The 23108-nt window shown below is 30.4% G+C and overlaps 1 protein-coding gene across 50 annotated transcripts in view; it reads right to left on the bottom strand.

Moving 5' to 3' along the window:
* LOC148234439 (uncharacterized) overlaps positions 1-23108 on the bottom strand; it is a 68160-nt gene that overhangs the window by 12980 nt on the left and 32072 nt on the right. The window lies entirely within an intron of this gene.

Below are 23108 nucleotides of genomic sequence, written 5' to 3'. Positions count from 1 at the left end.
TTATTGTGTTTTGGGGCCGACTTGTTTGGTTAGGCTCGCAACATTATCAACACGCCAAGCGTGCTCTCCGCCGCCGCTCTATCGTTATTCCCGCTTCGTTCGTCGCTTTGAATACCTTCGCGTCCTACATACAATTAAATTGATTCGTTGAGAATTGTTCATGGGGTTTTCAATGTTCTAACCAACATTCACTCGCACCTAAACTGTCCATCAGTTTTGGTGCGAGCGAGATATTTTATAAAATATTTCTAAAATAAATAATTTATTGCTCATTTATATTTATAAATGATTTATAAAAAAATAATTCACATGATCGTCCTATAGTTTCATTCTGACCATATGCTATTTTTATTCTAACTATTTGATATTTATTCTGAGCCTGCATATGTTAATAAAATTCTGACCGAAATTTGATTTTTATTCTGACCCAAAGTTGATTTAAATTCTGACAATTTAATTTGCTGCCTATATTAAACAATACATGTTTATACTTGAGTGTGTTTATCTAGGGTGACCAGATTTTAAAAATATCAAAGGAGGACACTAAGGATATATTGCTGCGGGAGCTAAAAAAGGGCATTTCGAAAATCTTAAGTTTTTGTTTATAGTCCATTTTGGAATTTTTGTTTAAGGAGTGCAAATTGCTGTGTGAGCTAAAAAAAGGATATTTCGAAAATTGTTGTGCCATCTCCAATTTTTTTTTGAGAAGAAATTGCTACGGGAGCTCGAAAAAAGTAATTTTGTTCAAGGAGTACAAAGAACAATTTTTTTGAAAACAATCCTCCTCAAAGGAGAACGTATGGTCACCTTAGTTTATCTTATATTTCAACAATTTATTCATGCTTCATATAAAATACAATCCAAGTGCAATTACATACATTATACATGTTTATTTATAGATATTCATATCAGTTATAACGTAATACATTAATTTCTTCAATGTGACTTATTGACAACAATATCAATGTGGTATAATTGAATCGAATAAAATATGTATTATGAAAATTAATATAAAAAAAAGCGCGATCGAGCAGAGAACTGCTTTATCGACGCGAGAGAATAATGGCGGCGTTCTAAATTAACACATCTTGAATATGTAAATTACATATGTATGCATTATGCTAGAATTGACAGTTAAAGTTTAAGCTTTACCACTTGCATTAGTACTATGATAAATATTGGCTGATATATATAACTATAACGCATAAAAGATTGATCAAGAAACGAATTAAATAACTGGCTTAGATCATATGAAAATATAATAATCATATAGGATGAACATTACATATAAAATAATAAGAAGAACATAACATCGTTTGAACAGAGAACTGTTTTATGAGAGAATAATGTCAGTTTTAAAATAAATACAAAATTGAATATGTTAACTACATATGTATTTGCAGGAATTTATAGTTATAACTTGCATTAGTATTTTAATAAATGTCAGCCAAATAGCCGAAGCATAATTGATTGCTATCGATATTTTTAAAGAAACGCTGACTTAAACCATGTGAAAATATTATAATCATATCTGAAGAACATCGCATAAAGTTAATATAAAACTGGCATCGTTTGAGCAGATAACTGTTTTATCGATGTGAGCGAATAATGGCTGCGTTCAAAATGAACACAAACTTAAGTATGCAAAGTACAACAATAAATTACATGTGAATATGCACGATTTGATAGTTAAAATTAATCTTTATCGCTTGCATTATTATTATGGTAAATATCGGTCGATATAAGTATGAAGAATAAAATATTGTTATATGTAGTAGAAATTTGTCAAGAAGAAAATCTAGGCTCTGTGAGGGCCGAAAAATACGAACCAGAGATTTAAATCATCTAAAATATAATAATCGCATCGGAAGAACATCGCATGAAAATTAATAAGAAATATGCATCGTTTGAGCAGGGAACTGTTTTATCGATGCGAAAGAATAATGGTGGCGTTCAAAATGTACACAAAGTTTTGAGTATAAAATTTACAATAATAGATTATACACACGAATTGATAATCAAAGTGTAATATTAATATCACTTTTTAGCACTTTAGTATTACGACTCGATGATACAAAAGTCAAGACACGAACTAGTTTATTGTTTACGGCATGCTATTATTATAAATTGTAAATAATTATTTATATATCACAAAATAAATAAACAAATTAACCTTTATTTGTTAAAGTCGATTAATCTGTACACGTAAATTATACACATAAACACTAATTACTAATGGTACCGATTAGCGTTTCCGATTTTTTTTTCGAGAAATTTTGGCCATGGGTGGACGTTTTCCGGTAAATTTAATTTGTCGCGCCGGTTAAATGCGGGCGCTTCGCCCCTCGCGAGGCTCAATCCGCTTTGGCATAGTCGATGCGCGCGACGGGGGCGGAACCCGAGCGACTAGGGACCACCGCGACAGCGTATCGATCGGCCTCCGGACCGCCACTACTAGATGGCACCACTGACTCGCAAAGAAGAACGGCCATTGACCACGCGCAACAGGGTGGCCATGCGGCAAAAATATTTTAAATAGAAGAACATAAAATAAAATTTTATTTTTTACCACATTCGACATTTCAATAAATTATATTTTAAAAAGATTAAGCATTCGCTAATTCTCAGACAGCGAATGCTTAGGCGCTATAAATATCGACGACATGCAAATTTCGATGCTAAAAACAGCAAATGCATTGACACATTAACAACTATTTTAAAATTTCGCATTAGAATATCAATGATGGATTTGTCAAATTTTATAAACATTAACACAATTAAATAATAATAGACTCAAATGTTATAAATGCAGTTAGGATATATGTTCGCATTAATTAATTACCCTATATTTATATAATTTATTAAACAAAATACAAATTATATAATTGGGATTTTGATTAAAATATTTGGCAAGAAAATTTTAATTAATTCCAAAACTACAACGGAATCATTTTGCAATATCAGAAAACACATTTTGTTATAGATAATTCACGATATTTTATGAAGGGTGTGCATGACATAACCTCAAATATATTTTTCGATAAGATAATATTTAATGTAAATAGATTCATGTCTCTATCTGAATTAATTTTTTTTACAGTAAAAAAACAACACGAAATATGAAAAGAATACGATAACTATGTAATTTAACACATTCTTGTCATAAATATAACCGTCTTCCACAAAAAAGCACATGTTAACAATAATACTCATGCAAAAAGTAAAAATACTAGCTGAGTATCTCAATATAGATTGATAAGTATAAATATAACTCACAAGAGATAAGCGTTCATTGATTAAATATTACTATATACTATCACTATTATTATAAATATTTACTATGAATATTTCAATTACTACGCTAATAAAGCGTTTATTGCGATAATGCTAGATAACACGGTAACCTTACGAAACTATTCTGATGAGAATACAAGAGACATTTCCGTCAAATCTTGATAGTTAATAAATACTTAACCTTTACTTAATTGATGTCTAACAATATTTTACATCAACTCCCACTTTGAACGATCTATTTTATCTCTATATAAAGCTGTGCTGATTATTAACAGCTAATGTATTATTCTATAAAAAAAAGACCAACGGGGATTAGCTTGCAAGTCACGACCTTCTTTTTGAAAAAGTGTATTTATATCGGAATTCGCTGTGGGCAACCCACGGGAATATTATGGAAACCCCACCATAGCTCCGCAGGTAACAAAATAAACTTGTCCTCCGGCAACGTCGATTCTCACATTCAGATTATGAACGAAAAAATCCTAGTCTGGATCAAATTATTATGTGTTTATATATTTACTACAAATATATATACAAACAATCTATTACTATTACAAAGGCTCGATAAAATAAATAAAAAATAATGTTGGAAATACCACATTAATTATTCCAGCTCCTCAAAGCTATCACAGAAAACATCTCGTTCAAGAAACTACTTCATTTAATACAACGAATTGCATTAAAACAATTCTAACGATGAGGATAAAAATAAGGATACTTGTTGAGATATATGAAAGAATCCGTTCAATCCTCACATAAAACCAGGAACGCTTCGCACATTCGCACGCGAATCAGCAATAAATCGTTTAAGTGACATACGCTCCGCGTAATGAAACCGAGTTTTTTGACGCAACTTCGCAGTATTTTTAGTTAAAACAGAACCTTTTATTCCACATAAGCACAGTATAATTATTTTTAAATAAAAATTATCACATAAAGCCTATAATTATACTATAATATAATTATATAATTATACTGCCCCACTTCAATTATTGTGCAATAATATTATATATGATTAATAAATTAGATTAAACGATGTAGCAAAAATTATAAAATAGGGCAATGAAAGTAGTTTTAAATAAAAATAGATTAACTGGTTGTAGAAGTATGATTGAAAGATTGGAATGGTTATTCAATAAATACTGAATTTAGTATTTATATATAAGTTAGAAAATAATATGTTACAAAGATGTATATACATAAAGATATTTTAAGGATAGACAGGTATAAGAAAATAAGTACGGCCAGGGAATTATTGTATTATTCCTAGGACAAGAAACACTTTGTTGTATTAAGAATTTTTTTATATATTATTCCGTTTTATATATGTTTTGATTTTATTTGTTTAGTGTATAAACAATTAGTTATATTAACTAAATAAATAATAGTGAATTTGCTTAACGGCTTAAATACCTTTGACCTTACATAAAATGCAATAAGGTCAGGGAAGCAATTACAAAAACGATTGTTCCATTATAAATTGCAATAATAGTTCACTGGAAAATTAAAGGTCTTGCATATGACAATTTAAATTGCAGGTAATGACACGTTATATTAACCTTCTTCTTGTATCGTAGCAGATGATTATAAATTAATAATCAATCATATGAACATGTCACTGAATTAAATAGAGCTTGTTTGAAGGTGAATCGCTGGTAGCTATGGCAATAATGAAAACGCCACATAAGTTTTTTTTTTATTTTTAGATTTGAAATAGAATGACTTTTATTTCTTAATGTGTTTAATTAACATAATTATAAATAAATTTGTCCCGTTTATTATGGCGGGAGGGGGGGGGGGGGGCACACTCGTACAGCACTCAGTACCATGCTGTCCGTCAAGACACTGATAATATCGATGTTTAGCTTATTATGTCGTTTGGCTGGATAATACCTCAAACCCTCTATATATCGATCAATTTTGCACCTGAAAATTGTGGGACGCTTTGAAGTTAATCAAGAAAGAAATATTTTTAAGTAGCTTAAAACAGCAAAGTATTTTTTAATACGTTCGTTTGGACCTTTGGAGTAAAAATAGTTAAAAGATGTATTATAGCGAGCCAAATCTATCGTTTTAGTGCAAAAAATGCATTAAACTACATACAGTAGACACCCCCAATAACACGGTAATTTGAGTTCGTGTAGTTGGGGGGAATAAAAAATACTCGTACAGTTTTCTACGAATCAGGCACGTGTAGCGAGATATCCTCTCTTTGGTTCGCTTACACGTAAAAAGGAACGGACATCCAAAGAGCACACAATTTACCGTGTTATTGGAGGTCTACTGTTGTCAATATATTTCTGCCAAAATTGTGTTTTGACGTTCGGCTTTATATTGAATCTTTATTGCAGAAGATACATATCGTTAATTACTCTGATTTTATTTTTAATTTGAAACATTGTTCAAATTTTGTTTGAGAACAATTTGGAAAATATCTGTGTAGTTTGGCACAAATTTAAAAAAAAAATTGACTAGGAATAATTGAAAAGAAATTAAAAAATATTTTTTTAATGAATCCATGCAATTTAATAAATAATACTTTTTTTTTAATTAATAATAAATATTTTAAGGGTATTCAATTTTTCTAAGCATGTATTATAATCAAATTTTAACTGCATAATGAGTTATTTATTACTAAAATTCATGCTTTAAAATGTGTAAATATAATTTAATTTCATATCGATAGTTGATTTATATACTATAATCTGATTTTATACAGTATTATAATGCATCAAAAATAAATGGGAAAGCCGTTTATATATTTTAGATTAATGCTATTATTAAGTAAATTATGATGTGATGCTAGTAGATATTAAAAATAATACAATACATTTATCGATTCATATTCACATATCAAACATAGTGGCCATCATCATGATTGAATTAAAGGCTTTAAAAAACAGTAATCCGAATAAAAAGTGATAAATTTGGTTGGTGACCTAAAAATAAAAATGATCAAAAAACTTTTGGACGGACCGCGTAGTGAGAATCGTTATTTTAAACATTTTTTTTCAGTTTATAATTTAAACTAATCTACGAAAGCTTTGGATCGATAAAAGCTCATATCCTGTAAATATTTACAACTCTTTTATGATAATTTTCAAGTCTCAAAACAAACATCAAACGGTTTACTTTCGACGGAATTGTGAAGCTCGTTTAGAAGGGCTCGTTTATAAATAGCTGGATGAGTTTCATATCAATTTATTCGCAAAATGAACGAATTTAAATGAAAGTCTTTTTTTGTTTATCATAAAATAATACCACACCAAAATAAAATAAGCACAAGTGATATTAATACCCAGATTTTATCAGTAATGAAAAATAATATGCGAAATCGATTCGTGTAAAGTAAATTTCAGTTAGGTTGGCACTTTTGAATTCTGATGTATCTGTTGTTAGTGTATATGTAACAATGTAAGTAGAGTAAAGAAAACATTATTCGCAAATCGGAAGTTCGTCAATTTATAGTAGTACTCCTATAGAGTTAATAAACACTCTGTACCGAAAAGGCACATGACATGACAAATCGCCTCGGAGCTCGCGGTCGCACTGGGCTACTGGCACAAAGATCAGCTGATCGCTCGTCAACGCTACAACGACCCCAATAGACCAGACATCGCAGCGCCGGTCAAACTGTGGCGACAGCAAGATTTTATTTATTTTTCTAAAATCTATTTTTACGAATATTTATATTTCTAAATATAATAAGCTCATTGTGATGGGAAATTAAACATTAAGTTAATGTTAAATATATTTTTTTTTTATTGTAATTTAAAATAAAACTTTTATTAGTATTAAAAATATTTTTTCATTATCTATTGTTATTCTTAGTATATTTTTTTATTAATGCGTTTAACTGTCCAATTATGGTATATATTATTAAATTACGGCGAAACATGGAGTTGCGGACAAACCATGGAGCATATGACGCGATTATTAATGGAATAGTTTATTGTAACTAATGTTTTCTTGGGAATTTAGGTCTGAATTTAAATCAACTTTGGATCAGAATAAAAATCAAATCTCGATCAGAATTTTATTAGCACCATGGTCAGAATAAAAATAGTAAACGGTCGGAATAAATAAAAATGATCAGTATAAAAATAATAAATGGTCAGAAATAAAAATAACACATGTTTATAATAAAGTAACGTACTACCAGTAACATATTTTACGCAAAAAACTCGAAGTTAACCAATTAATTATCTCATTGCAATCGTGGTACTCATATATGCGTTTTGTACAATTGTAACCGATTAATATAAATTCTGACCATCTAATATTTATTCTGCCCGCTAGAATTCTAACCGATGTATTCTGATCTTTTAATATAAATTCTGACCACATCCATATTAAAATTCTGACCCGAAAATGCATGTCTTATTATACATAGATTAATAGATAATTCTTTTTTTTATATTTAATTTATTTTTAGGGCAAACAAAATAATATTTTTGCTCTAGAATTAGTTTATCTATATGAGATTATTTAAATGTGATCAAAAGCTTTAGAGCAATATCAAAAAAACTGCTCCTGTAGTATTTTTTCTTCAAAGCCTTTTGGTGCTCTAGAACTAAATTTTGAATTATCTTTTCGTAGATTTTGCTCGCGACTAGGTCGATAGCACGAAGAGAGCGTATGGTCTGTACTATGCTGATTTTTCAAAGAAAATATTATTCTTTGTTGAAGCACATATCCACCTTTCTAAGTATGTCAATAATCAAAATTGCCGCGTGATAAACGAGAGACCTTTTCATGCTCAAAAAGTGACTGTTTGGTACGCATTGTGGTCGGGCGGCGTCATTGTGCCTTACTTTTTTGAAAACGATGATGGTCGGACTGCAGCAGTCAACGGTGAGCAATATAGGCGGATGATAACCGATTACTTTTGGCACGAAATCGAAGATATTGATGTGGAATACATGTGGTTTGAAAAGTTCCCAGGTCACATTATTTCGCGTTTTGGTGATCAATTGGTCGCCACGATTATGCGATTTAACGCAGCTGGATTTCGAAGTCATGTCTCCGCCGACGTTAGAGCACATAAAAACCAACATCCACTATGTTTTAACTGAGATACCGCCTGAAATGTACGAAAAATCGTCGAAAGGATTGGCTTCTAAGACTAATGGATATAATTCAGAACCATTAAAAATACACTCAGACTAATAAACCAGTATATGAACCATGTATCAATTTTTTGTTTAATACTAATAAAACCATTCGAAACAACATTTGACCGATTTAAATAAAATTGTGCATAGTTATTCTTTAAGACTCTGCTTAAAACATAAATCACATAAACCATCTTATACATTGAATGTATTGGAGAGGTTACAATCATTGTGTCTATTAGTAATTTGCTTGTGAAAGATAAATATAATCGTTTATTCTATTACTTTTGAAAAATTATCAATCGATGTATATATGTAAATATAATGAGAATCTCTTAATCTTATCAAACGCAGCCTTATAACTATTTTACTTTTGAATAGCAAAGTTTATTAAAGGCACTTAATATGATTCAAGGAGAAAGATTTAAAACTTTCACTTTTTCTGGACGAAAGAAAGAGCCCATTTTGAAAACTATGGATTTTATTAGCTTATGTGGCAAATATTTTTCATCATATAAATGAAATACATCTTTCCATTCAAATGTGAAGTCACTATTATGGAGCAACTTAAGTATTAAAAGATCTGAAAGAATAAAGTATCGACCAACATTCCAATGTTAGATGAGGTGTTTTAGACCAAGATGGAGTTTGGAGTTCTCTGTCACTGTTTTTGAAAGAGATATACGAATACTCGGAAACATTATCTACTATATCGATTAGATGAACTAGATTAACCCATTGATGTTTTGGGTCAAAAAGTTTAACTCAAAAACTCTTGAAGAATCTTCTTCTTTTAAAGCGAGTTAAATTTTAATTGTGTTGCAAAAATGTATCGAAATATTTTTATACAGCAAATAAAATGGAGAATCGGCGCTTCTATAGGTTCTACTGGATAATATGCTAAGTCGTACAGCGAATATTTTTTTAATATTTGATCGATACAAATATACATTTTGAGAACCAGGCCACCAAAAAGATTTCATGCAACCCTCGACGCAGCAGCGGGGGATCGACCAACAAAACCCAACTCAGACGCCCTCCTCACACATGCACAGAGTACAGCAACCTACACATCTGCACATATCCGCGTACGCCTCGCGACTTGGTAAACAGGTACTGGCGCGCGCATGCGCACTACAAACCGAAGGGGTAGAACAAACATCGACGCCACGGGGGCTTTCGTTGGGGCGTCGCAGCAACCCCCTACTTTCACGATGGTGTAGCGCGAAGGGAACGCGAAAAAAATGCCCCACGCTTTGAAAGATGTAAACAATAAATTGGGGAACGCGAAAATAGTCGAACGGCCATTGTTGGCGATTTGCAGGAAAAAAATATAGCACAATGCGAATTTTTGTCCCAGCTGATTTGATGCATTTACTAGTTTAAAAGCAAAATACTAAAATTTTGTTTTTTATTTTAAAACATTGTAGTCCGGGGGACTCATATTCGAGTCATCCATGACAATTTTAAATATAATTAAATAACAGACATGTATAACATTTAAAAACGTTTCATTAATAAAATAAAAATTGTTAATGTCTGATGAAATAAATTCATGGCACTGCAGCCTTATATAAGATATGAAAGTAATAGTAAAAATACATTAAAAAATATAACTTCCATTATCTGAGATTCATTTTAACACATCATAATTACTTCATTAATCTGTATTCCAAAAATGCACCTTTTTAAAAACCAAAAGTGATTTTTATATGATGATCGCCGAAGTGTTTGTATTTAAAAATGTATATATGTATCGTAAATACAATCATTTGAAAGTTAAGCAATTTTTATGATAAATAAAACGCAAAAGTACATTGAACACGTAGTAACACATAGTAGCAATGCACACAAAGCGCTGTTTTGTGTAATTTATGTTTAAAAATATGTTAAAATAATTAAAAATAAAAGTTAATGCAACTGTTGTGTTAATATACATTTACTTCACTTGCCATAACTTTGACCTAATACATATTTAAGTGTCTCTAGATAGAAATACACAAATAATTGTTTGGCATTGATGAGCATATATAACATAGCCTTAGCGAAACGGGGACGTTAGTTTGTCATATATTTTTAAATACTAATATTATATAAAAGTTTCAAATATGTTGTTATGCTGTTTAGTTATTTTTTTATATTTTTATATTCAGAAGAAACGGAAAAACTTATTTTGCTATTACACGTCACAAAAAATATAAAGCAATCATTACAATTTATCAATTGTAATTTTTTAAGATAAGGAATGCATGAGATAAAATGACTGAATCCTATTCTTTCATGGAGTTCAACAATAAAATTATTTTAAATACTTTTCTTTTTGACAATAAAAATACTGTATGGAATATAAAAGACCGTAGCCGAAATAGAGTATTTATTAAGAAATAGGTCTGGGGTCCAGCCGTCCCCCTGTTCGCACAAAGAGCATTTTTTATCCGCTAAAAGTTATATTAACCTTTTAAGTGCCAAGCGCAATTAAGCGGTGTATGCTAAAAATACCAAGCATTTATTTGTAATATAAAATATATTTTATACATATATATAAAATATATTTTAAAAATATATTTCGGATTTTTATATATTTTTTTGTGTTAACTACTATCCAGTTTGTACGAGTACATACATGAAAAGTATCGAATAAAAATATTTCATAATTAAAAAAAAGGAACGGACACCCGCGTCCTAGCGGCATTCATGTCGTCATTCATAAGGTTAAAAATATAGATAATTTAAATGCATTTATTTTTTGACATTAAAAATACAGAATGCAATAGAAAAAACTGTATCCGAAATTGGGTGTTTATAAAGAAACGGCAGTTAAAAAGTCAAATTTTCTTCTGGTGCAGACAATCTCAACAAAATGATTTAGATTAATTTTAATTTTTTTTTATTATTACCTAGTTCGATTTTAATTAATCATCACAATATACAACCATCAGATGATGAAAATCTGGAGAAATCTAAATCTGTGTAATGTAATTATTATTAATTCTGATTTCCTAGACACGGCAGAAATTTAAAAACACTAAGTTACACATGGGAATCGAACTCAGGTATTTAAGATCAATAGTCAGAGATCTGCACAAATAAAATTATAAAGTATTTTTAAGTAGGCAATCTGACGGATAATACATATTGTTAAAAATACAGAATAACACAAATATTATAGTAATTTACATCGATGGTTCTTAACAATTTCAATGGTTGTAAAATTCGCATTGGAAAAGATTATGTTACGTAAAACCTGATGAAGCTACCTTTGGGTTTCAACATTTAAGAGAAAGGGACGCAGTGGTTCACAAACTTTTCTAATGTTATTTCAACAAATAGTAATAAACGCTATAAAAAATATGAACGATAATGATTACCAGAAATATTATATAAAAAAATACTATCGCGTTTATTAGATCTGGTGACATTGACCCAATCGTTATTTTTTATAACCGAAATATTTATATTTATTTATAAAATGGTATACATGTACATATATAGTTTAAGCTTTATCTGACATACCTTATCGTTGTGCTTATCTTCATGGTAAAATGTTTACGATTACGTAACAATGTTGTGGTTTTTATATTTTTACTTATAATATAAATAAACGCAGAAAGTTGCGAACCTCTGCAAAACATCGTTTTGAATGAAATTTCATTGCGGCACATTGTGTTCGTGCGTTAATTGAAATCGTAAGAAAATTGATTGTTTATCCCTGAAAATTAATTGGAGCATACGATATTCTTATTAAAAACGCGACTTATGACGTTTTTGCGAAACGTCCTAACAGCAATTAAAATGAATTCGCTCGAGCGCCTATGGTTTTACGACCTTTGATCGTAAAATTGATAATTAAAATATTTTCAAATTCAGACTTATAATAATAAAAATATAAGGTTTTAAATTGCTTTTTTTAAAAGCGTGACAATCAATACATTCAATACACAGTTTTAAAAAATAATTTATGACTATATTTATACATAATTTAATAGAATAATTTTAAATACATCTGCATTTAATTACTGTTAAAAGTTAATGGAATCGTCAAAATGTTGACACAAACAGATTTCAATGAAAGTGTTGATTAGGTGCCTAAACGAAACATACGCCACATGGTGATAAAATAAGTGTATCAAAGTTTCAAATTAATCAGACGAAAAATATTACTAATATGTAAAAAAATTTCTTCAAAGATAATTTAAAATTACAAGTTGATTTCAAATGTCATGTTTTTAATGATTTTTTTTTCAAGTTCATTGATTATCTTTTGCTTTATCGAAACGTTTAAAAAACAATAATAAAATATATATATATACTATATTATGATGCATGGACATTGTATTGATTGAAAGCATAATTTTGAGCTCTAGATTATTTTGGATAGATTATAAAAGATTATAAAAAATCTAGATTATAAAAAAATAAAAAAATATTTTTTAGTACAAAATAGATTTGGCATATGATTTTACATAAGTCAGATTATTAAATCTTTATGGAAAAAAATGCTGTGATAACATATTTAAAAATCATTTTATTCTGCATTTTCAAACTATTTGAGCCGGGCACTTTACCGATACGCTATTATAGCCAAATGTATTTTTTCAATTATTCAACACAAGTTTGAAAAAGTGACGCATATGATAATTATTTTTATTTTTTTTAAAATACACGAAAATAATATATAATTGTACCGCGTAGCGAGAAATTTAATGACTGTATTTATACATTTTAATAAATTTAATGATTGTATTTATACATACAATATATGTAATAAATGTACGTATAGCCTTGTGTATAGCCTTCAAAGTTGACTATTGAATATAATATGAGATAATAGATCGAAATAATAATTGAACGCGGCTGCGTAGCGATAAATTTAGTAACTGTACTTATATTTTTTTAATAAAATACGTGCATAAATTTATTTGATTTTTTATTATAAATGTATATACACATTCATTTATATGACACTTAATCTCAAAACGTGCGTTTGTTGAGTTATCCCATGTATAATAGTTCCTATAGAAATCTAGTATCACTATTGATGTGGAAGATGAAACACATTTCTGCTACGTTTTGTCGTATTCATATCAAATTTTTTAAACATAATATACTAGAGAGTTCACCTCGATGCAAGGTTATTCACCAAGCGTTTCATATACATGAAATTGCAGCTCTAGCGCCACGGATCGTTATCTTTGGAAGAACAATCGTCCCAAGTTCCTCATTTAGACACAAATCGAGGGAAAGAGAGAGTTGCGTGCGTAGCAAGAAGAGCACATGCGTGCTCAAGCCTGGATTACAGACATTAATTCCTGGGCCGAGTTTCTGATTTAAAAGATAGTGAGTACGCGCCGGTAACTATGTATGGACGTGATGCAACGTATTTATGGGTGGTACGGCGGTGGTAGGTACGCGTTTAGAATTTCAGTTATACCAACCAACCAAACCTACCCCCGATCGATAAGTTCAACGCGAATAAATCCACCAACGTGCAGATGTAGACAGCATGAAAATGGATTGAACCATGAGTTTAGTTATACATTTAATAAGGGATGCGAGCTCGAGGTGCAATATCAAGGGTTTGATATCACGAAAAACTGACATGTAGTGACTAGAATGTACAAGTTCCTTGGCACTCAGCCATTTACCTGGTCATCGATTTTTGACGTATTTCTTTTATTACTTTATTTTTATTTTATTACACAAAAAAATATATATATAATATATAAACATACATATATTCATATTAAGATTATAATCAATTAAAAATTATTTATTTATTTATTATTATTATTGTATATTTAATTTGGTACTAAATGTTTTAAAATAAATTTATAAATAATTGATTCGCGTCTGTGAATAAAATAGTCATGACTTTTATGTTTTGTTTGAAAGTAAAATCACTGATAAAAATAGTAAATAAGAGAGGTCGTAGCATTGATCCTTGAGGGACGCTTGCTAGAAAACGTTTTATACGACTACTTACGGTGGAAATTTAAATTTAATGAGCTTAACCCTTTGGACGCGTTAATCAAAAATAAATATATTTTTTTTTTTTAAATTCAAATTTTACTTTGGTTCTGTGTTTAAATGTTCTGATTTTTTAATTTTAATTTATTTAAAATGATATTTTATGTTTATTCACAAAAAAAGTTTTTTCTTAAAAACATTTTTTTTTGCTGATTTTTGCGTAAAGAGATAAAAAAATCAATTGAGCGACTGTAGTCGATTATCGCGTCCAAATGGTTAAATAATATTACATAATGATAGACCCTATCAAACGCTTTTGCTACATCCAGAAATACTGCTTCTGTTGTCATTTTTATCAAAGACCGTTTACGTGCGTTCTCTATATGGTCCAGAGACCGGTACTAAAGAGAAGCTTTGAAAAGAATGTGACAAACAACTGTTTTTCGTGGCGGGCCGCAACCAAAAACCTGTGAAGCTAATGTAATATTGAACAAACAAATTAATGCTGTTAGTTTTTTTTATTCAATTTAATTAAATAATTTAAAAACATTACACGTTTACAGATGCGTATTAAACAATACGACCATTGTGACGCATTGGGGTAACCTGTTGAGTTACGATTGTTTTAATTTAATCAAAATAAATAAATAAATAAAAATATATATAGTAGACCCCCAATAACACGGTAAATTGGGGAGGTGCTATTTGAGTACCCTTTATTTTATGTGTGAGTGAGCGCAATACGCGCCTGATTCGTACGTACGTATGCAAAAAAATGTATGAATTTTTTCTAGTGCCCCAATTACACGTCCACAATTTACCGTGTTATTGGGGGTCTACTGTATATAATTTTACATAAAAAAAACGACGGTTAATAACGGTTTAAATTATGATATGCCAGAGATTTTGATGTTTTGCTTTATATATCTATTAATTGCTCATGAGCCGCATGCGGCCCGCGGTAACTGTGCTAGTGGATAATAATATATATGAAGTAGGGAAATACAAAAATGTGGATAGCACCCACAAAGGCAATTTACGACTAAATTACTTTATATAATAATGTCTATTTTGTGGACATTTAGTGGTCAAAAAGTTAAAAATGTTCTATTATTGAAATATTGAAATAAATATGTTTTTTTTTTGTAATTTATGTTTTTAACTACATAACATATCGATATGATACAATTTTTAAAAACGCGCATGAATAATTAAAATAAATTAGACATCTATTAATTGTAAGCATACAGTTGATTGTGTTGACACCGTTGTAAAGCAAGATTCACATTTAATAAATAAATATTTAAACATAAACTCATATTTATATTATGATTAACAAAGCGTAAGAAATGTTTCATAAATTTAAAATAATGATAGTAGCGTAATCTAATAGATGGTGGATGGTCTCCAGATTAATTGTCCGAGTTCATTGTAACAATCAATGAAAACATTGTTTCTGGAGAGCTCGTTGAGGAGGAGAGCGTGTAAGTACTAGCCACTTCGTTCAAGAACAAGGGCAACAATTGCGACTATCTAGGGTTTGTCGACCCTACCACTTAATATGTGTCACAATCTCTCAGCAACAATATAGAAAGTCACATACAAGATCGACCATAACATAGACAGATAAGAGCGGCAATAGAAATATGGCAGTATGAGTAATAATTCGTTGAATTCAATCTGAATAATTATCAAGATTTTTAATCTACAAAATATCTTGCAGAGATGCCATTATTAAAAACACATTTCTTAGCCCTTTGACTGCAATTTTAGAAACACGTTGAATTCGTTTTTATCACATGCTTTAATAACAAACGGTAGAGCCTCGTTATAGAATCTCATTATATTTATGGTTCAAAAACGAAAAATAACTGACGACACGTCTCTTCCACATCCTTAGTATTATTATCCATACCGTTATTATGGTGCATAACTTTTTAGTTGTATTTTTGTACTATGGTTATATGTTCTGTTTTTTTAGTTTATATTGATAAAATAAATATATATGATTGTATAAAGATCTGTCAGCCCCACTGCTGAAAATGTTAAAAACATATGGTAATATACACGCTATTATGATTGTAAATGTGCTCAGGTTCATGTATCATAATCCAAAATAATCTGGTGTAAAATTTCGACGAATTCGATACTGGATTTGAAAATATAAACCAATTAAAATCTGAGCCATACTGCCTGAACAAGGTTTATGTATATTCTTTATAAGTTTATAGACGATCATTAAAAAATGTTATTTTTTCCCGAAGCCCATTAAAATGACAACGTATCCGGAAATTCTTGTTAAAGTAGCAAGTTTACTTTGGCAAACTAAGGGTTAAATAACAAATATATTGTGGTCGCTTAATTAAAACTAAAAAACATATGATAAGGTTTTCAACGCATGCCCTTAAGCGATAGAATTCAATGAATAATATCATCAGCTTGAAGAGTTAACTGGGAGATTGGAATTATTCTAAGAAACGCCCAGATACGTTTATATCGCATAAATGTTATTAATCTTCATAAAAATATGGTTCAAACATCAAACCAGATTTTGTTACAAAGGGAGATAAAAAAAAACAGTATTTAGAATTTCCAGATGTTGATTAAAGTGACTCACACTCATAGAAATGAATTTCTCGTTGATCAACAACACGGATTTGGATATTCACATTGATGATGTATTCTTTCGAAATTAATACACAAATATATATACTGTAATTTACACAATCTACGTTTGATTAAGTGAATCAACAAATTAATTAAGCTCTGGTTTTCCGATTGTCTAACAAGATTCATTTAATATATACTTAGATAATCATGGATTCCCATTATAAAACAGCCAAACATGTTCTGGAGTTCGGCTTGATCCAGTGCTGTTTATTATGTTTATAAATAACTAAGTGCAGCAATTGTTCACTCAGACTTGACATTATATGCTGACGGTTTCATAATATTCGAATCCACTAAAGTAATAACTGATTTTAAATTTGGCAAGATTTGGCAAGATTATGGAGATGAACTTCGATGAAAAAAATGGATATTTAAATTAATAAATATTTTAAAGTTAATATTTTGGTATTTTCTATAAATAAGGAGCGAAATTTATTTAAAAAAATATTTATTAATTTGATTTATTTATAAACAATTGTTTTTGTTGTTTTCATGGGGTGTTCACTGTTCAGACCAAAGCTCACTCGCTGCCGCTCGTTCGCACCTAACCTGTTTAAAGTTTAAAACGTATTTATGTGGCAAAAACGTTGTTTTGCTACATAAATACGTTTTAAAATTAAAAAAAGGTTAATACGAAAGAGCGTTGGTCAGAATAGTGAAGACCCTATGAATTACTCTGCGATAAAGCTACCATAAAATGTCATTTGTAATTGTATATAAATAAAAAAAATGTATAAACAAAAGAATTATTTTTTTTAGAATAATTTGATCACCGATAACAGGAAAATATCTAAAAATTAACTTATTAATTATTTTATTCAAATATTTTGGTACGCACAGCGCAGAAAAATATGATAGCTACCCTTACCTATATTACTACGGACTTTTGATATAAGAGGAATGGTCTAAGTGTATTCTAATCGAATTTTGGTCAATAGGAGGGCGCAAAAACAATTATCACTTCTCAGAAGGCAAAAATTCACGTCAAAAGCAATAAAATCGTGTCGGCGCCATCGCAGTGGGAACGCTCGGTAACGAGCGTTTCCACTGCGACGGCGACGGCACGATTTTATTGCTTTTGGCGTGAATTTTTGACTTCTGAGAAGTGATAATTGTTTTTTGCGCTCTCCTGTTGGTCAAAATTCGGTTTATATGTTCCTTATTAAATTTGCAATATTATTATAAAAGTCGTAGTGTGAACCTAAGAGTACCGAGCGTTCCCACTGTGACGGAGTCGATAGGATTTTATTGCTTTTGACGTGGATTTTTGACTTCTGAGAAGTGATAATTATTTTTGGTCAAAATTCGGTTTAGATATGCTTCATTCGTAATATTGTTATAAAAAGTCTTCATATTTCCCCCTCCCTCTTTAGAAAAAGCTGAAATGACGTACCTGATAAAGGGCTAAAGGAACTTATAACTGAAATGCATCAGTATATAGGTACATCTCAAATAACTACAGGTCGGTTTTTACTTTTTTATGAATATATTCTTGAGTTGGGCCCCTTAAGGATAACGGTCTCTTGGCAGGCCTTGACGTGATACATCATGGTCACCATAAGGACTGAATATGTATGATAAACTTCGTCCAAATCAGTCATCAAGATCCTAGTTGCAAAATCTTTGTTGGCCAGTGTTATAATAGAGAATAAAATATATGAAATTGAGGCATCACTGGGACCACATACTAAAGATAAAATTTTGAATCGAAAAAGTCAGAACAAAATTCACCCGAATAAAGAAGGTTTAGCTCGCTTTTGAGAGTGATAATGGTAAGTTGTAATTTATTTATTTTTATTAAATCTATTCTTGTAACCTGACAGGTGCAAGCCCAATGCGTTATAACGGGGTAAATCTGTATCAACTAAGTAATTCAATCAGATATAATGAATATCTATCAACCACCAGACTGAAAGTCTAGGAATCGGTGATATCTATATTAATAATTATAAATTATTATGTGTAATATTAATTTACAACCAATAGATGTCATTGCAGCTGGCGCCAGTTTTTTTTAAATAAAAATTTGAGTGACACTGCCGGGGCTCGAACCCACAACTTCAGAGTTATTAGTCTGAGGCGTTATGGACTACGCTATTCCGTCCGATATGTGTTATTTGTCAAGAAGAATAGGATAGTAGTAGGCGATATCAATATAGATTGTGATTGTTTTTCTGTATAATTTAAAAAATATATGTTTAGGTTTGCCAAAGGGTACGATATTGTTAAAAATAAAAATTCGAAATTCAGATCGATCAGATGTCCTTAGTGTTTGAAATCAAATAGGCTCTTCTAGTCATTCAATGAATGGATCTGTAGCTGCATCAACAGCGTGGGCGGAATAGCTAGCAGCTAGCCACCAGGGTTAATGTGCCGTTACCCTTGAAAGTCCCGGTCCCCTATCCTCCTGCTGAACAGACTGTGCCAGCAGCAAGGGCGCTAAATGGCAATCAATACGAGTCCCCGAGACTGGCTGTGGCAAGAGGATGCTGGGGTGTGGGTTAGGGCGCATGTGCGGCTCCGCGTCTGATCCCTTTCTAGCCCTCCGACGTCCACCCCTCTCGTTTCCCCCGCTCCTCTCGGTAGTCCCGTCGACTGAAAGTGCAACCACTCACAGGTACCGTTCGTAGTAACCTCCCTAAAATACTAGGGCGACTCGGCTCCCCTTCGAGCGATGCACACACACAAAATGTACCGTAGGTCGATACCCAACGTACGGAAACTGTTTTTGTATAGGCAGCGCGGACATGGAAGGGTCCGGAGGAAAGCGTGCCAAACTCGTTTGGTCAAAGAACGTCGCGTGCATGTGTATGTAAACGATCGGAGAGGACGTAATTAAGCGAGGGCGTTGAAATCGGAATTGAGCTCGAAAAAGTTTTCTACGTATCAACTTAATCTAGCCTTCAACAATGTGTACGTAACCTTACCTAATATATTTTTGAATCGTAAGTATGTCGCAAGGACCAGTGTTACCTTATTACCCTACCAAAAATCGATATGTAATGTATCTAAAATGTGCCATTTAACAGAGAATTATTGTATTTTAAGATGTGCATTTAAATAAATACTTTGTTCCATAAAAACGAATTGTTTGTGCATTAATGTAAGTTAAATCTTCGGATTTTTTCTCCCGAAAAGAGTTATTCATAGGGTGTTCACTGTTCTGACCAATGTTAGCTCGTTCCAACAATAATGCACAAACATATATATTATATATTGCTTATTTAAATTGTCTTCAAAACAATAAGATACAAGCTATGTATGATCAAGAAAAATAAGAAATATCAGAAAAAAATTAATAAAAATTAATTCATAAGAATAAACTTTATACATTTACAATATCGAAGCGTTTTCAGACTTCCTTTTAAATAATCGTTCTTTACTAAATACTTTCGCTCTTGAAGATGTTCCTGATTATTTCCAGCCGGAAGTAATTGATTTATAAAGCTTTCAAATTAACGAGGTTAAAAGAGTTTTAAACGTGCTTTCAATTTCTTTATTAACTGCTGCGCTTAATTTACAGGTGAATATTTAACGTCGGCAACATTTTCTTAGATTAATTATATAAAAAAAGTTAGCGCCACTAGTTCGATATTGATTTTATTAAATTGGCAAAAATACCAAACTTCTCATTAACTTTATACTTATATTATGCATCTAAACTTTTATATTATGGAAGTATGTCCCTCTCAATGAAAACTACAGCGATATGATTATTTTTACAGGACCTCCGCTGCGATTTCTAGAAAAAAAGATTTTTTAAGTTTCGGTACTAAGATAGCTATATAAACTACTACAATATTTGATATATAATACACCATGATCCAATTCGAGTTTCCTATGTTGACAGCACTGAAAATCAGACAGCTGTCAATAATCACGCGTATTCAAAGTGGCAAATGCTAGTTTGAAACAACACATTTCTACAGAAATGTCAATACTGTAACACATTTCAACAGAAATAATAATAAAAAAACATTCAAATTTTTAAATTTTATAAATAAGCAATAGAAAATAAACGTTTTATGACAATATAAATACATAAACAGAGAGAAACCTGTTGCAGATATGCTATACAAGTTGATCCAATTCAAGTTTCATGTGTTGGCAGCACTGTAAATCAGACAGCTGTCAATAATCACGCGTATTCTAAGTGTCAAATGTTAATTCACAAAAACATATTTATGAAATGGATCGCTTAACCACCGCTATTGTTCAATTGTTCTACTAAAATAACAATTCATCGCCCTACTAAGAAACAATTCGCAACATAGTAAAAAAAATAGATACTGGAAGCGTTAAAAATAAGGTAAGGCCTATGCAGCATTGTGACACTACCCAGAATTGTCATTAATGGCTCCCTTTGGCGCATTTTGCATCTGAACTTTATTAGATAACATAAAAAATGAAGCTTAGAGACCATGGACGGCGAAGAATTTACGCAGATTTGGTGTTAGTGCAGTAAAAGAAAATTTTCAAAGAAAATTTTCGTTTCTGATGAGGCACATTTCCACCTCTTTGTATATATAAATAAACAAAATTGCCGAATATGGGCGAGAAAAATCCTCATGTGATTCACAAGAGAGCATTACATGCCAAAAAGTGACTGTTTGGTGCGCATTGTGGTCAGGCGGCGTCATTAAACTTTACTTTTTTTTAAAATACAAATTCACATCTCCGTACAATATTCCCCTGGACGTACTCATTTTCTTATACCTATCTATCCGTAAATTATCTGTATTTCTAGTATTAAAGCTATGTACATTTTTACTTCTTATTAAATACTCTGGTAATGTCTTTTTTATAACTTATATATAAATACTAAACCATTCATATTCAATATTTCTTGAATATTCAACCATTATATTTTGTAATTTATGCAAAATAGTTTTATCTAATTTATTAAGCATATATAATATTGTTGCACAGTAGGGCAATATAGTACTATTACAAATTATTTTATTTGTATTTATACTTAACATATGTCTCATTCTAGATAATATACATATTTTTGTTATGTAATTACAATGTTCCTTAAAATTTAATTGTTTATCTACTATAATTACTAAATAGTTTATATTATCAACTAGTTTTCTATAACTATTTTTTTATTATTATCTAACATATTTTTTCCAACCATAAGTTATCTACAACTTTTTTAACATTATCACACATACAACAAATTAAATTGTCGCCTGTAAACAGATGTATTCTACATTATTGTATATTATTAATATATATAATAAATAACAATGTTCCTAATCTGGACCTCTGTTGTACACTGTGAGATATTATTTTCTCTTTGGAATAAGCATAATTTATTTTAACATTTTGCTTTCTTTTTCTTAAATAATTATCAAACTATCTTAATACTATTTCACTTATACGTGTAATGTCTAATTTCTTTAGCATTATACGTATATTGTTTCGAAAGCTCTCTTGAAATCTAAGATTTTGTTCGTATCCTTGGCCTACAACCAATCATTTATCACTACTTTTATGCAGTCTCAGTAGTATATTTTTCTCTGAATCCCGATTGTTATTAATACATAATGTTATGTGAAATAATAAAATCCTTTATTATTTGATTACTACATCTTTTATCAACTTTTCCATACAAGACAACATGTTAATTGATTTCATATCCTCAACCTTTTTCTATTTTTTATTTTATATATAGGTATAATGCAGCAATCTTCAAATTATCAAGTATTTATCCTTCGGAAAGTGCTTTATTTACTAAATAATGTAATTTTGTTCCTAGTATTTCCCATATTTCTTCAATTGGTCCCTTTTCTTAATTTACAAATTATGTTGTGAATTTATTCTAAAGAGACCGATTTAAATTTTCCATTAAATGTTTCATTATTGTATTGTACTGATTTAATAAACCAAAGTATTGAATTCACAATCTCTTCTATACTCTCAATGTAGTATGTATTGTTATTTTCTGCTATCATATGATGATCTATATATATATATATATATATATATATATATATATATACATACATATATACATATTTCAATTAATCTCCATCTTTTTTATATCGTTTCTCTGAA

The sequence above is a fragment of the Plectrocnemia conspersa genome, unplaced genomic scaffold (assembly GCF_051122295.1).
Source record: "Plectrocnemia conspersa isolate PC_06_02 unplaced genomic scaffold, ASM5112229v1 ptg000006l, whole genome shotgun sequence".
In the NCBI taxonomy this organism is placed as follows: domain Eukaryota; kingdom Metazoa; phylum Arthropoda; class Insecta; order Trichoptera; family Polycentropodidae; genus Plectrocnemia; species Plectrocnemia conspersa.
This window is presented reverse-complemented; position numbering and strand designations above follow the sequence as displayed.